General features: G+C 32.3%; 1 pseudogene; it reads right to left on the bottom strand.

Annotated features, from left to right (window-relative positions):
* Nucleotides 1-1,614: 1,614 nt before the first annotated feature.
* LOC106478214 overlaps nucleotides 1,615-14,295 on the bottom strand; it is a 93,285-nt pseudogene continuing 80,604 nt past the window's right edge.

The raw sequence follows: 14,295 nt of genomic DNA, 5'->3' as shown, positions 1-14,295 counted from the left end.
TTCACTTCCACACACTACAAAGACATGATATGCTACACAATCGACATAGCAGACTATGTAGATATGGTTCACAAATTTTGCTATTTCATATTTATATTGTTCAAATGAAAAATTACAAAGATATACTTTGAAAGGTTGATATGATGCAATGTCTGTTGTACTGACTGTTACTTGTTGTCATCTAAATTGAAACAGAAACAACAGAACAATTTCTTGAAGCACTATCAAATACATCAGAAAGCTGAAACACCTGCTAACAATACTTTAGTTATGTTTTAACTTCTCCATAAGTCATGGAGATATTACAGTAAATCCAGAAACTACAATATTAAGTAACAAATTATATTACTTTCTGATACCACGTGCATTCTAATGGCTATTAAGTAAGCCCAGTTGGCTAGAATATGAATTCTGTACAAAAATTGATCAGCAAAATTCAATAACATTCCATTTCAATTTACATAAGCCAATTCCATCTAAAATACATTTGCTGTCTCTTCACTGTAATAATTATTGCATACAACATTTTTGTTTGCTCTTTTTTTATTACTAACTGAATGACAAACACAGAGAAAAACAGATTTTTTTTTAACACACAATAATTTAAAACTACTCTTGTGCAAAGGTAACATCAAATATATATATATATATCTTGATATTACTATTCTTGTTTTATATTTTTCCAATTTCTTGCATTAATTTATTATTGTAAAGCATACTTCAACTGAAACAATGTACATAGTTCTAGAATATTAAAAGATTAACTTAAAACAGGTTGTTAAGCAAAACCAAGTCACATCATCATTCCTTGAGGAAGAAAGTGGGAGTTAAAAGTTCTAGCTGCATATGCCGAACACTTAGGGTAATAAACCATATTTACCCTATGCTGCCCTTGTAGTGTTGGATAATTAACGTGATATCAAATCATACAGGGATGTAGAGTAAAAGATGTACACATGTACGATCAGGATAATAAATATCCTTTTGTATGGTGTCACTGTAACAAGCCTTGCATTCTACATCTCAAATGAAAGAAGCCAGAATTATCTTTTTTGGTCTAATCAAATAATTACATCACAGATTCCGCACAGTAGGTGAAATTTTAACAATTTAATCTAGTATTTCTAAACATGACATTAAAGCTAGTTTAATATTTTGCAAAATGCAGGTAACAGGTGTAAAACATGCCACTTCCATTAAATATACAACCATCAACAGTCTAGATAAACTGTTAAAACCATTCTAAGGATGCACATCCAAAACACACCATATCACAAACTAAGCAGTTAGACAGGTGTATCAGTAAATTTACATTTTTATTTGCTAAAACCTTCAAGCCACCATTTGAAATGCTATACTCAGATAACAAAGAGTGTATGCAATTTCTCTACAAGAATTTTATAAATATACACTATAGACTGGTTATTCCCTTTTATGTTTATACAGTCATCATAATTAGTTATGTTCAATCTCAATAAAAATGATGTTTCTGACAATTATGTGGAAATGATTTCCGGATTTATAGTAGCTACTCTTAATACGATGATGATTGCCACAGTTAGGGAATAAGAATCAAAAGGTCAACTACAAATAGTAAATGACAAACTCCAGTAGTGACAGTGTATGTAAATTTCTCACTCACTTTATGAAATACAATGAATTCAGTTTTAAAGAGGTATCCAAAATCAATGCTACTGTTATGGACAACTAGGACAAATGACCAAGTGGCTGCTCACAACCAAACATGCAACAATCACAACAAGTTTCTATGTTCAAAATACATCAGCTGTTTGTACAATTTATACACCTTGTTGAAATAAAAAAATGATCACATGGTTTTACTAAAGCGATTAAACCAGTTTAGCGACTGACTATTTCCTTGAAGTCTTTTTGTCTTTTTAAGAGCTCCTTCGGATAGAAGTGAACATTTTTTCTGAGAGCTATGAGGACCAATGTGCTGTAGATCTGAGTGACTAATATTTTCATTAGACTGTGTGCGAAAGAGTTGTCTGTGACTTTGACAGTATATCACATCTTTGTGAATACCATTATTGGTGAGGCCAATTATACTTTTTCTTCTTGTTTCTGTGCTTCCATGTAAATTTTCTTTATCATTAGTTTCTAAAACTGCCAAATATTTTCTATGTGTAAGATTAGATAGGCTAGGAGTTGCTGTCTTCACAAAAACACTTTCAGATTTATCAGTTGTGTCCATTTGAAAGGAAAAATGACCAGAAGCAGAGACTGTTTCCTGTGAAACATCTGAAAGAGCTCTAATTTTCTGAACAAGTCCACATTTGGTGTCTTTTAATGCATCTTGACTGGTAGACCTATTATAAGTGTCTAGGTTTGATGATGAAGGTGAAGAGTTGCTTCTCCAAGGTTTACTTTCAAAGATCTGCTCTTTTCCATCCTTACCAAGAATTACCACTCTTTGACTTAAATCCTGTCCTGATTTGGCCTCTAATTCTTTAGTTAACTTTCGAACCACTCCTTTACCACCATCATCCACTTCACTGATATCATCTTTAGGGACTAGAATTTGACCATATTCTTTGATTTTTGATCTTTTAGTTCTAAACTTTTCCTGCACTACATCAGAATTGCTTTTCCTAGAAGCTGGATTTTGAAGGTTTAAATTTTCTAATTGATCTCTTTGAAGTCTAACTGTTCCTTGTATGGGCTTGTCTTTACATGTATCAAGAGCAGTTGAAGGTGACAATGCTTGTGTTATTCCTATATCAGATGAAAAAACAACATTATCAGATTCAGGGCGAGGCTGTGATTTTGGTGTAGTACTTCGTGAAGACTCACTTGATGCTGATTGAATGGCACTGTTTAATACCTCCTGGGTTCCACAAAGGACTTTATTTACAGCTTCAACCATTGATGGCATGCTTGCACTATGTGACATGTCAGTTCTCTCCTCACTGAACCCAAAGTCCAAACAGTCATGTCTCTTCCCATGGGACATAGGTGGTGCTGGCCCATGTGCTGCCAGAGCTGGAAGGGGAAACCATTTAATTGGAAACATAGCTGAAAGAGGCCTTTTATCACAACGTAGGCTACGAGACCGCTGTATGTTCTTTCCTACACCAACTTCACAATCAGAACCCAGTTCTGGAGGAGTAGAAGGAGTAGAATGTGAGTTAGAAAGTACTAGGTAGTTTTCACAACAAAAACTTGCCCTTTTTTCTTCAATCTGCTGCTTAGTTCGCTTTACTGTGCCTGGTGTCCATGGAATACTCTCTTTTTCATAAGAAAACCTATCTTTCTGTGGCACAGCAGTACTTGTTTCTGTTGGGAGAGATTTATTTGAAGTTGATAGTTCTGCTGCTGCCGGTTCAATTGGTCTAAAGAAAAGAGCATCTTTGGAAAGTTTCTTTGGAACAACAAGAAAGTTTTGGGAAATGCTGGAATTAGAGGAACTGCATTCATATTGAAACATTACTTTCTCCTGCTGGTTTATTACTTTACGAGAATGACTAGCTTCTGTAGAAACAGAAAGGTTAGTTTCTGATTTAGAATTTTCAACAATGAGTGCAGTTTCACTTTTGGAGTCTATTTTTTGCTTCCTAAGAACAGCATCAAAGAGGGAAACTGGTTCCTTGAATACTTCCTTACACTGTTCATGGACTTCAATGGCAGATATAGACCTAGGCCTTCCAACCTTTCTTCCACGGATCCCAACTCCTCGTACTAGGCCCTTATCTTTGACAAATTGGGTAACTCATGTTTGGAAAACGTTGGTTGAATTCTTGGAATAGGTGGTTTGGCATGAAAAAGAACAGATTCATTTGACTGGCTCTTGGTTACCTGTATAGCAGATCCACTGAATACATTATCTACATCTATACAAGGTACAGTTTCCATCACAGAGCCTGTTTCAAACTGAGTAGCCAAATTCTGAACCAGTCCAGACCTGTTTGTAAGATCCACTTTGGAAAATTTCTGGATTTCATTAGAAGACACCTGAGATTCCAGTTCAGTGATTCGGTGCTGAATGGATAACCTTTTGGCCATTTGGATATTGTCCAGACAAGATCTTGGAGTATTTTGGAGGACTGTAAATGAATCACTAGTGCTGTTTCCAAATAGCCAAGAATTATGGCAAACACCAAAGTCAGGGTAGCAAGAAGGATCAGTGACTGATCTTTGTCTAATTCCCAGTTTAATCCTCTTTGTCTGATGGCCCTCTTCAGTTTCTAAAAAAAAAAAGGAATAATATATCATAAATATAATATCTAACAGATTAATGAAATACTTACAGAACAACTGCTATATATTGAACTAAGGTAACAAGTATACTGAATTAACAGAGATACTGATATCCAGTTGTAGTCATTTAATAAAAACCACGAATAAAAACAAAATCACACAATATCAATGGCTTGCTTAGCATGGTTAAAATCAGTATATTTTAGAATTACCATAACAAAATCAGATTAGCCATAAGTCACTGGAAATTTTTTTCATTGGACTGGCAGTAAATGCCAGTGCAGCACTGCCACATGGTTAGGGCAATTGACTCACAATCTGAGGGTTGCGGGTTCGAATCTCCATCCCACCAAACATGCTCACCCTTTCAGCCATGGTGGCATTATAATGTGAGGGTCAATCCCACTATTCGTTGGTAAAAGAGTAGCCCAAGAGTTGGCTGTGGGTGGTGTTGATTAGCTGCCTACCCTCTAATCTTGCATTGCTAAATTAGGGACGGGTAGCACAGATAGCCCTCGTGTAGCTTTGCGCGAAATTCAAAACAAACAAACACTAAATACCAAAAATTAAGTCTTTAGCTCAATAGCCAATCTCATAAAATTACTAACCAGCAGTTTTCATTAGACTGTAAATGATTTCCCTACCAATGCTAGCATAACCCAGGCTGAGTTGATGATAAAAGTGCCAGTCCTTCCATGTACCATACATAACATACACTTTACAAATCTAAAAGTTGCCCTTGCATCACCAGTATTTAGCCCACATTTCATCCTGTACTTCTTTTATTAGCTGCAGCATAGCAGCTTACAGAATGGCTATGAGTTATTTTTTCAAGTACAAACTTCTAACTCATAGCTCTGTCAGCTCTTGACCAATTTGAGATCTAATTACAGTTTTGGACTAAGGAGGTCAAACCCTTTCAACTGATGTATTTGACCAGGCTCAAGGTCTCATATATTAATTTACTCTCATCCTGCCTAAAAGAATTTCAATTTGAGGATATGTTGGTAGAGATCCTGATGAGTAGTAAAATCAAATTTGGTCTATGCGTGCCCCATACTTGGTATTGCTAATGCACAAAAATATAGCTAATAAAAAGGAAATAAAATGTCCCATAGATTAATTTACTCTAATTCTGCCTAAAAGAATTTCAAGTGTTGTGGCTATTGAGGATCCCCTTGTTTATTGCTGTAAACTGGATAATTTATCATTAGTTATAAATTTATGGCTTAAAATTTGTTTTTTAATTGGTCAAGCATAAACAATTACTTTAACTTTAAACTTGATAAAATCATTTATGGAGATTCAAGCTTAAACTTTTTAATCTTGAAAAAGTATATTACTTAAGATTTTCAATATTTAGTACTTACAAAACTATTACTCATGCATTAGTGGAATTTTTGTTTTATTAACCATATTAAACAGACCATATCCTATAGAATAAAAGGATGTGATGTCTGAGAAATACCAGTTATTACACATACATAATTTGAATTCAAAGAAGTTTTTAATTACACTACCTATGCCAAGTGTTAGTAGTTCTTGAGCCAAAGAGTCACTAGGAGACCAAGATTTGGGTCTAAAAGCTATGCCAGGCACTTTAAGAGTGAGATCAATGTTTTCTGGGGACTTCATCATGGTGGAATTCAAGTTTGTTCTTCTTCTACAGGACTGATCTGGAGAATTAAGGTTGGTCTCAGACTTGGATCTCCAAAGGCTGCTGTGTCTTTGCTTGCTAGAAGAAAAAAAAATTGAAAAATTCTTTAAAAATATTTTCTTCCATCATCAATCAGTCACCGAGATCATTAAGTTGAATAAAATATCTGCCATATTTTCAGTACTTTATAAGTATAAAGTAATGAAGGTGAAAAGATGAAATATTGTACAAATAACTACTCTTTGCTTGTTGAGAGAGTTTACCAATGCTTGGGTATGTTTTTTATATTTTTAGTTCAACTCTTTACATTTTCAGAATAAACACAGCTAAGTGCATTTAATTTGTTCGGTAAAAATGTTATGCATCTACAATAAAATCCTAAAATTTCAGTTAGCATGATTAATAAGAGTGGTTATGTTTGTAGTTAAGCACAAAGCTACATGATGGGCTATCTGTGCTCTGCCCACCACGGGTATCGAAACCTGGTTTGTAGTGTTGGAAGTCCTCAGACATACCGCTGTCCCACTGAGGGTAGATAACAGTGGACACATCTATCTAAAAATTATGCTAAAAAATACAATGTTCAAAACCAAGAACTAGCTTTTAGTTTATTTGTCTTATCACAAAGCTACATGAAAGAATTTCTGTGCTTTGTCCACAAAAGGGAATTAAACTCTGGATTCGAGAAGTGTAACTTTATAAACCTATCACTCAGTTTTGGCAGTGATTGTCATCATCTTCATGCATGAAAAGACTGACTTTTGGTTTTAAGCTTTATGGCCAGTGTGTGTATGTTTACAGATTTTAAAATAATTGTTTTTAACAATAGCAAGTATATTTTATTCACTATAAACATGTTAACCCCAACTGGCAATGTAGGTAATTATAATTAATTATTACTAAACCATCAACTTTTTCATAGACTGCATACTGTAACCATTTGTATGTACTCAACTTACACTTGCCTTAAAATAAAATTTGTGTCAAAGTCTTCTGCATAGCATAAATAAGTGTACATAGCATGACCCACGTAACATTCTTTTATACAATTTCCCATTTTTCTTTGGCAAAAATAATGCTTTTTTTAATTGTGTAAATTTTTGTTTTGGAGAGAGATATCTCACAAGTGCAAATGAAATATAAGTATAATTATTTTCTTATGTTTGCAGTGGTGGAAAACTTTGAATTTTTAATTGTTTTTGAAGTTCCTGATTATGCTCAGAGATAAAGCTACTGTCTCAATATTCTTTTGTACATCGTAACAGTTAAGTTTATAAAAACAAAAGTGGAATAAAATTTTATTCATTTTCCTTAGAAAAATGTACATTAAATTCACAGTTGTCAACTGGAAACATACCCAGAATGACTTAAATAATTGATTAAAATTGAACATTTGTTACATAAATTACTCTACAGCAAATTATCCTGAACACACACTAAAATTAAAATTTGTTCAAGGGATGGTTGATTATTTCAATATATTAGTGAGGTAACTTGTAAATCCACTCTTTTACAGTACAGTTAAGTGCTTTGATAATTATGTTTTCCCCTGAATTGTTGTAAGTGCTATAAATGAGAATCAGTTGCAAGGGTCTTGTTATCAAATGTGATATCTTCTGAATCAAATGTTTTGTTATACACCAAAAGAACTGAAACCTACAATTTTGCTTACAGATCAGCATGGAATTAATAACATACCTACCATCAATTTCAGTACACCAAGAACATAAATTAATGGAAGACTTCCTGTACATTTTGTATCACTTATTAGTGAAAGATGAGATATAAATCCAAGAGAATCTTAGAGTTGCATATATAGGTTAGACCTAACAGCCTATCATAACACGTTTATAATCAATTATTACCACTGAGAAAGTTATTGGAATGCCAAAGAAAAGTAAAAGTTTTGGTTTTAGGAGAACATAATAACGTAATGCTTATTTCATACACATATGCCAAAAAGAAACATTTCTCCAAAAATGTTATTATAATAACCCTAATGAATAACCTACAAGCACAAACAAAAATGCAAGCTATGCACTTAATATCTTAACAGCTGCTAGTTCAGTAATTAGTACACCAATACAACAAATCATCCACTAACAGTGCTTTTCATGAAGTCTATTCATTTCTATAACTTAATGTCATGTATTGACACTACTCAGAAATTTAAGTGCATGTTTGAAACCCTGCTGTGAACACCTGTTTGCAATTTACTGAAATCAAAGCAATATTTTATTTCACCAGCTCTCTTTGGGTGAAAAATGTAGTACGATACTCACTACAAGTTCTCATGAAACATGTTCATAAAAATAAGGATTACGAATATTCATTCAATGAAACTATTGCTTACTGAAAGTAAAATTGAATTCTGCAAATATTTTGTATCTTAACATCAACAAAACATCATCTGATTGTCAATATACTGTACTTTTAATTTTAGCAAGTAGTTATTAACTCAAGTTGTGTCACTACTAACATTTTATATACTAGTTATTATAAGTGTAATGTTGCAATAGTACTAATACAGCAACATTTCTTTCTTGTCATTTGATTAGCATATTCTACACGTGGGTGGTCACACACGAAAAGGAGCACAAGGGAGATGGAAGAGAAGAACACACCCTTGAAAGAAACAGTAGTGAGAAATAAAGTGGCTTTTCAATCATTATCCTAAGACTGTTTTGAGACATGTTATAACAGAAAAATGAACCACTACAATAGGCTTATTCAATATCCTAAATATGGAAACATCACTTTTTTTTTTATCAAAATGTTTTGGTAGGAACAAAGAATGCACACATATTAACTCTCCAAAAATATAATGATAACACATCATGCTTTTAACATATTAAAATAAATAAATAGTGAAAAGCACAGAGGGTTGATTACGTTATATTAAAATGACCTTGGAGCTTTATCATGTTGTTACATCCCATGTTGTCACATCCAGTCATATTACTATCTGACAACTGTGTATCTTGACAATAGCCCTGCAACATAGTTTTAACTGCAAAAGGCTCCACTTTCTTGTCCAAAGTAAACCATTTTTCACTGCTTGCTTTCTATACGCTCCATCTAGTGTATGAGAAAAATGGTCTCCCAGTGCTCATTTCAACAGCCCAATCCATAGGCTCTACATCTGGCAACTTGATAGTCACGTCTTTGTATGGAATAGTATGAATATCCGTTTCATTCTCCAGCTGATTGAGGTGTGTCATGGTTGAATGAGAGCTATATCTGTAACACTTATGGTTGAATCCATATTGTGCTGGCTTCATTTTCAGACAGAGATCCTTTCTGATTATGTTGTATAATGTTTCCTGGAACACATGGATGATTTTTGTGTTCATGGATTCTCAGCATAATGCATTTTGCTTACTATAACTGAGGTATTACTTGCTGCAGGGCCCTTTCTTGATAGTTCTAGTGCCACAGTTTGGTCCATATTCCTTTGTGTTCCAATGCCATTATGAACACATCTTTTTGAGATGCATGAGAAAGGACTGTTATACACCCTTTCCAAAAGTGGTAATTTTTTGTTGACATCACACTTCCTATAAAATGCCACATAATGTCAAAATGTAATTCTGATACACACAATTCTATTGTGACTGTATATCGGCTGTGATTGTCACACTACTTATTGATTTGCATAATCAAAATCATTTTAATATAACATACTTAACCCTGTGATCAAGTTCAAACCCACCTGGCATTTAACATTCCTTGGTACACCTCAAGCTGTTTCATGAAACCTGAATTAGGTCTAATGCAACTGCGTTTATTTTTGACAAACTGCATAGTTTTGTTTAAGTCCCAATTGTAAGCCTTCATGGCATAGGCAATTACAACTGAGGCTGAACGACTGATTCCCATTTTGCAGTGAACTAACACCTTGGAGCCCTCTTCCCTGGGGAAAGCAAAACATATAACACTGTTTAATGCATTAATACCCATATACAGATTATCTGTTAACTATAACTTGGCAGGAATAAGTTGAAATAATTCTTCCAAAATATTATCTCCATCTCTTTAATCTAATGCCAAATATCACCCATCATATTTATGGATACAGAATATAATTCTATCATTTTATACAAATGCAATAAACCTAAAAATTTAATTTCCAGAGGAGCTAAATAAGCAAGACAACAAGTTACTGATAACCATTTGTGATACTGATTTTTGGACACTTTCTTTCTCAAGGTTTAATGTTAAAGCAAATACTACATACACAAGCACAGTTCTCAAAATAAGATAACCACTGAAAAGTGTACGAGAACTTTTATCTTATTCATTCATCACCTTTTTTCTACAATTTTAATGTTTGAGGTGAAATTTCAGATAACAATAGCTACAACATAATACAAGAGGTAGGACTAGTTGAAAGAAAAACTTCAAAAAGTAATTTTAAAAACTAAAAATCACATTATTTATAAAAGTGTTTAAACCAATTCAATTTTTTTACTCTGGTTACATTCAAATAAGACATTTGTCGAAAATGCCTAACCATAAATTACAACTATATGTGGAAAGGGTTTAACCGTGCATATAAATAAACTAAGACACTTGGCTGTTGTTACATTATAGATGCTATTGTGTTCCTTTGTCATCACAATGCTTAAAATATTGGCACAAATTATTAGCAGCTGATCCACTTGGTAGCTTTTGGGGTAAAAATTATTTTTATAAAGGCAATATATACGTGTCATGTTTAACAATACTGTTTTGATTGATTTCATCCATGCTCTTTACGTTACAGCTAAAGCATTATAAAAAATCATTTTGACGTGTGTGTGTCAATGCAGTGGCAAAATAATTATATAGCAGAGTAAAAATCTTGTGTTTTAATAACAGGATAATATTTATGAATAAGCTTTCAAATCAAACACAAGACCTGACACAGTTAGCTTTCAGAATTATGTACAAATACTCAAGAATACTTAAAACATTATCGTAAAACTCCTAATGCAATGTTTATTTAGCTTTAAAAGTTTTAAGTACAGAAATAAAGTAAAAGGTTCCTGTATTAAATTTAAAGGAAATGCAAACAAATGATTAACAAAATAAAAAAAATACACTAGAGCTGGTATATTACGCTGTACAACATGTGATGTAAAAGTTTAAAAAATAAGAATGTGGGAGTTTTATTATACTGATAATCGACCATAAACCTAAACAGAAAATTACAAGACAGAATTTACATAGTTGGGAAACATACTTTGCTTTCCTAATATATTTGTAGGTGTTATCCCAGTGTGGTAGTAAGTCAGTGGATTCGTCATCATAGACTCTAATGTTATAGTAATTAAACATGCCTGGGAAAAAGTTGTCTATTTCTCGAGTAACATTCAAAATGTGTAGAATCCTGGAAAAGAACATTAAATGAGGGTCAAAACAATCATGAAAATAATAGTTTTGATGTAATGTAAATTAATTCAAAGAATGATTGTGGAATAAGACAAACCATAAAACTATACATCATTTTCTTTGAATAAACATATAAATATTCTTGACAACTGACATCCATCATAACTGTTATTATTTCAGTGTAAAATGTTTTAACTTGTAGAATAAGAAACACATTCTATTAATTTAGTCATTCATAATCATGTCTATTATAAGACACAGTTTACATCCATATATAAAATAAATCATCATATATATAGTTCATTCATAATTCACTTTAACATAAATAATAAAAAGCTGCATAGCTTCAACAATGAGGTTCAATCTTTCATCTAATTTAAAAAACAAAAAATTATTGGTTTTTAGTTCAATTATAGCTCACTGATGTCAGAAAAAATTATTTAATAGTTTTTTTTTCAATTTAACACAATATTTTTGTTTGAAGTTGTTTTTTATTAGTGAAAGTGGATTTTCAAAATAATAGCATGATTTGAAATGAATGTATAATTCAAAATATAAATTTTCTGAAACATTTTTCAAGGACTGATTGGTATTAAAATTGTGTTTTTGACAAACAAAATTACAACATTAGACCTTATTAGTCACCTTTATTCTACCATGGTGTTACTAGATTATATCATTACTAAATAACATTTTTTTAAAGGAATATTTTTCTCTCCAAATAGGAGATCCAACAGAGTAGCTTGTATGTGTTACTACAAAGTTAATACTTTAAATTACTTCCCCAAATAAGTATGCATACATGAATGTTCCTTAAACATTAATTTAGTAATTATCATGTTAATTGTCCCTTAGCTTCATTGTCTTCTTAAGAATTATCTAACTAATAATCTCCTGAATGAAAAATCCAAAATAATTTACATAAAACTAAGTGCATTTTAGTAGCTAACTATTTTACAAACCCTTTATCCTTTAGTTCTTCCAGGTTAGAAGCATTCCATTCTGATCCTAAGTATAAGTACTCAAAGATTTCTGTTGGGGCATCCATCTGTCCAAGAATTGTCAACATTTCTTGGTCTAGGTACCACTTGTACTCATTCAGTTTCATATTCATTTCTTCTTCTAATCGAGTGCGGATCTTTCAAAAAACAAAACAAAAAGGATATTAAGGTAAAAGTTTCAAGGAATTTTAAAGAGTAATTATCACAGAATTGTCTAATCTTCTTTTGATAAACTAAATAAAATCTTACACACAATAATTCCCCCCCCCAAAAAAAAATCTGACCATCAATTTTTAACATATAAGGAATCAATAAAACCATTTCCTACTTTATAAAATACTAAGTAATATTTACTTTTCTTTTATGCACAATATATATGAACAACTGTAATGTACTTATAAACAGCATGCATATTTTACTGACTATTAAATACATGTGTACAGAATATAAGTATGTACAAACACAGACATGTTCGACTTTAACTCTCCAAAATAAATATCAACAGGTGCATTTCTCTATAGTTTTATTAATATGATGAAAAAAAAGCTAACCAGGCTTCAGTTCTGTACTTACGTATTTACTGGTGACTTCCTCTAGGTCTACGGACATCATCACTTCTTTTAATTTGGCACGTATCACCTTCTGGGTTTCTTCTCGTTCTGTTGGTCTAATAGAACAAAAAATAGATCACAATACAGGCTCTTTAACTTAACTGCATTCTAAGTTTGACAATCAGATAAAACAAATTGTAGATTTAATTTTAAAAACAAATATCATACCCAAATGTCAATATTAAAGGGAATAGTAGTTAGAATTAAGAATATTTTAACATTTGACCTGTCAATAGTTGATGAAAAACATGAGCAACTTTTAATTTTTGTCATTATAGGATAGCATTAAATGATTCCTACACACTCATTTCTCACAATAGTTTTAAGGGGTGCCACTATAGCTACTGAACAATGTTGCCACCATCATTTCAGATTATTCATCCCAACAGTAGTATTGGATATTGCAGCATTTAACTTGGACCTGGGTGAATGGTTGCTGGGTAGTGATATACCAGCATGTTCAGGCATTATTTACAAACATGTTCTTTTGTGTTAAAGGATAAAGAGAAAATTGCTGCAATAACCTGACCCATTTTTTTAAATTAATTAAATATAATTGAAATAAACAGCTTAGATTTCTGAGACTATTATTATGTGGATGAGCAACTACTAGAATTCTGTAGCTGTAATGTATGTAGGCAGGAAGAGTGAAACAATTTTGTGGACTCTGTGAGTAATAACATATGACCTACTGGTACTTACGTCGAAATAACAGAGTCAGGAGAAGGTGGTCGCCTGGACTCCAAGTCATCCATAGCATTCCTGATTAAAATATGTTTATCTTTAGTTCAAAGTCATTAAAATAAAAGAAATTACATCAACACAGTTTAAAATATAAAATTATCTCTCATTTATATAAACTTTATATATATATATATTAATAAAAATGTTTTCAAGTTAACTGTTGCCTTGCTAAATGGGGTTTGGTTTGTTTTTTGACTTCTTTATTTGGTTATGGTTGAGCCAAGTTTCTACAATTTGGGAGTTAGCTAATTTGAAACATGAACCTTGTTGCTGGCCAAAGATATGGGAAATCTTTACAAACAGCCGCACAAGATTCATTTTATAGTCTTTGATGACACTAACAGATAAATATACTGATTTTGATTAATGTAATTCCTTTTCTTTACTATTGTGTATTAGTATATTTACTTCTACTGCTTCCAATATTTAACAGAGTATTTTTATATGTAAAGTATAAATTTTCCCTAAATAAATATATATTTTTAATTTCTTGGTTGATTTTGTTTTGAAGTTAAGCACAAAGCTACACAATGGTCTATCTGTGCTCTCTGCCCACCACGGGTATTGAAACCTGGTTTCTAGCATTGTAAGTCCGCAGACATACCGCTGTGCCACCGGGGGGGGCGGGGGTCTTACTTAACAAAAAAATAAAAAGAAAGAAGAACAATAAACTTAATTATTAGTACTACTA

The sequence above is a fragment of the Limulus polyphemus genome, unplaced genomic scaffold, assembly GCF_000517525.1.
Source record: "Limulus polyphemus unplaced genomic scaffold, Limulus_polyphemus-2.1.2 Scaffold190, whole genome shotgun sequence".
In the NCBI taxonomy this organism is placed as follows: Eukaryota; Metazoa; Arthropoda; class Merostomata; order Xiphosura; family Limulidae; genus Limulus; species Limulus polyphemus.
This window is presented reverse-complemented; position numbering and strand designations above follow the sequence as displayed.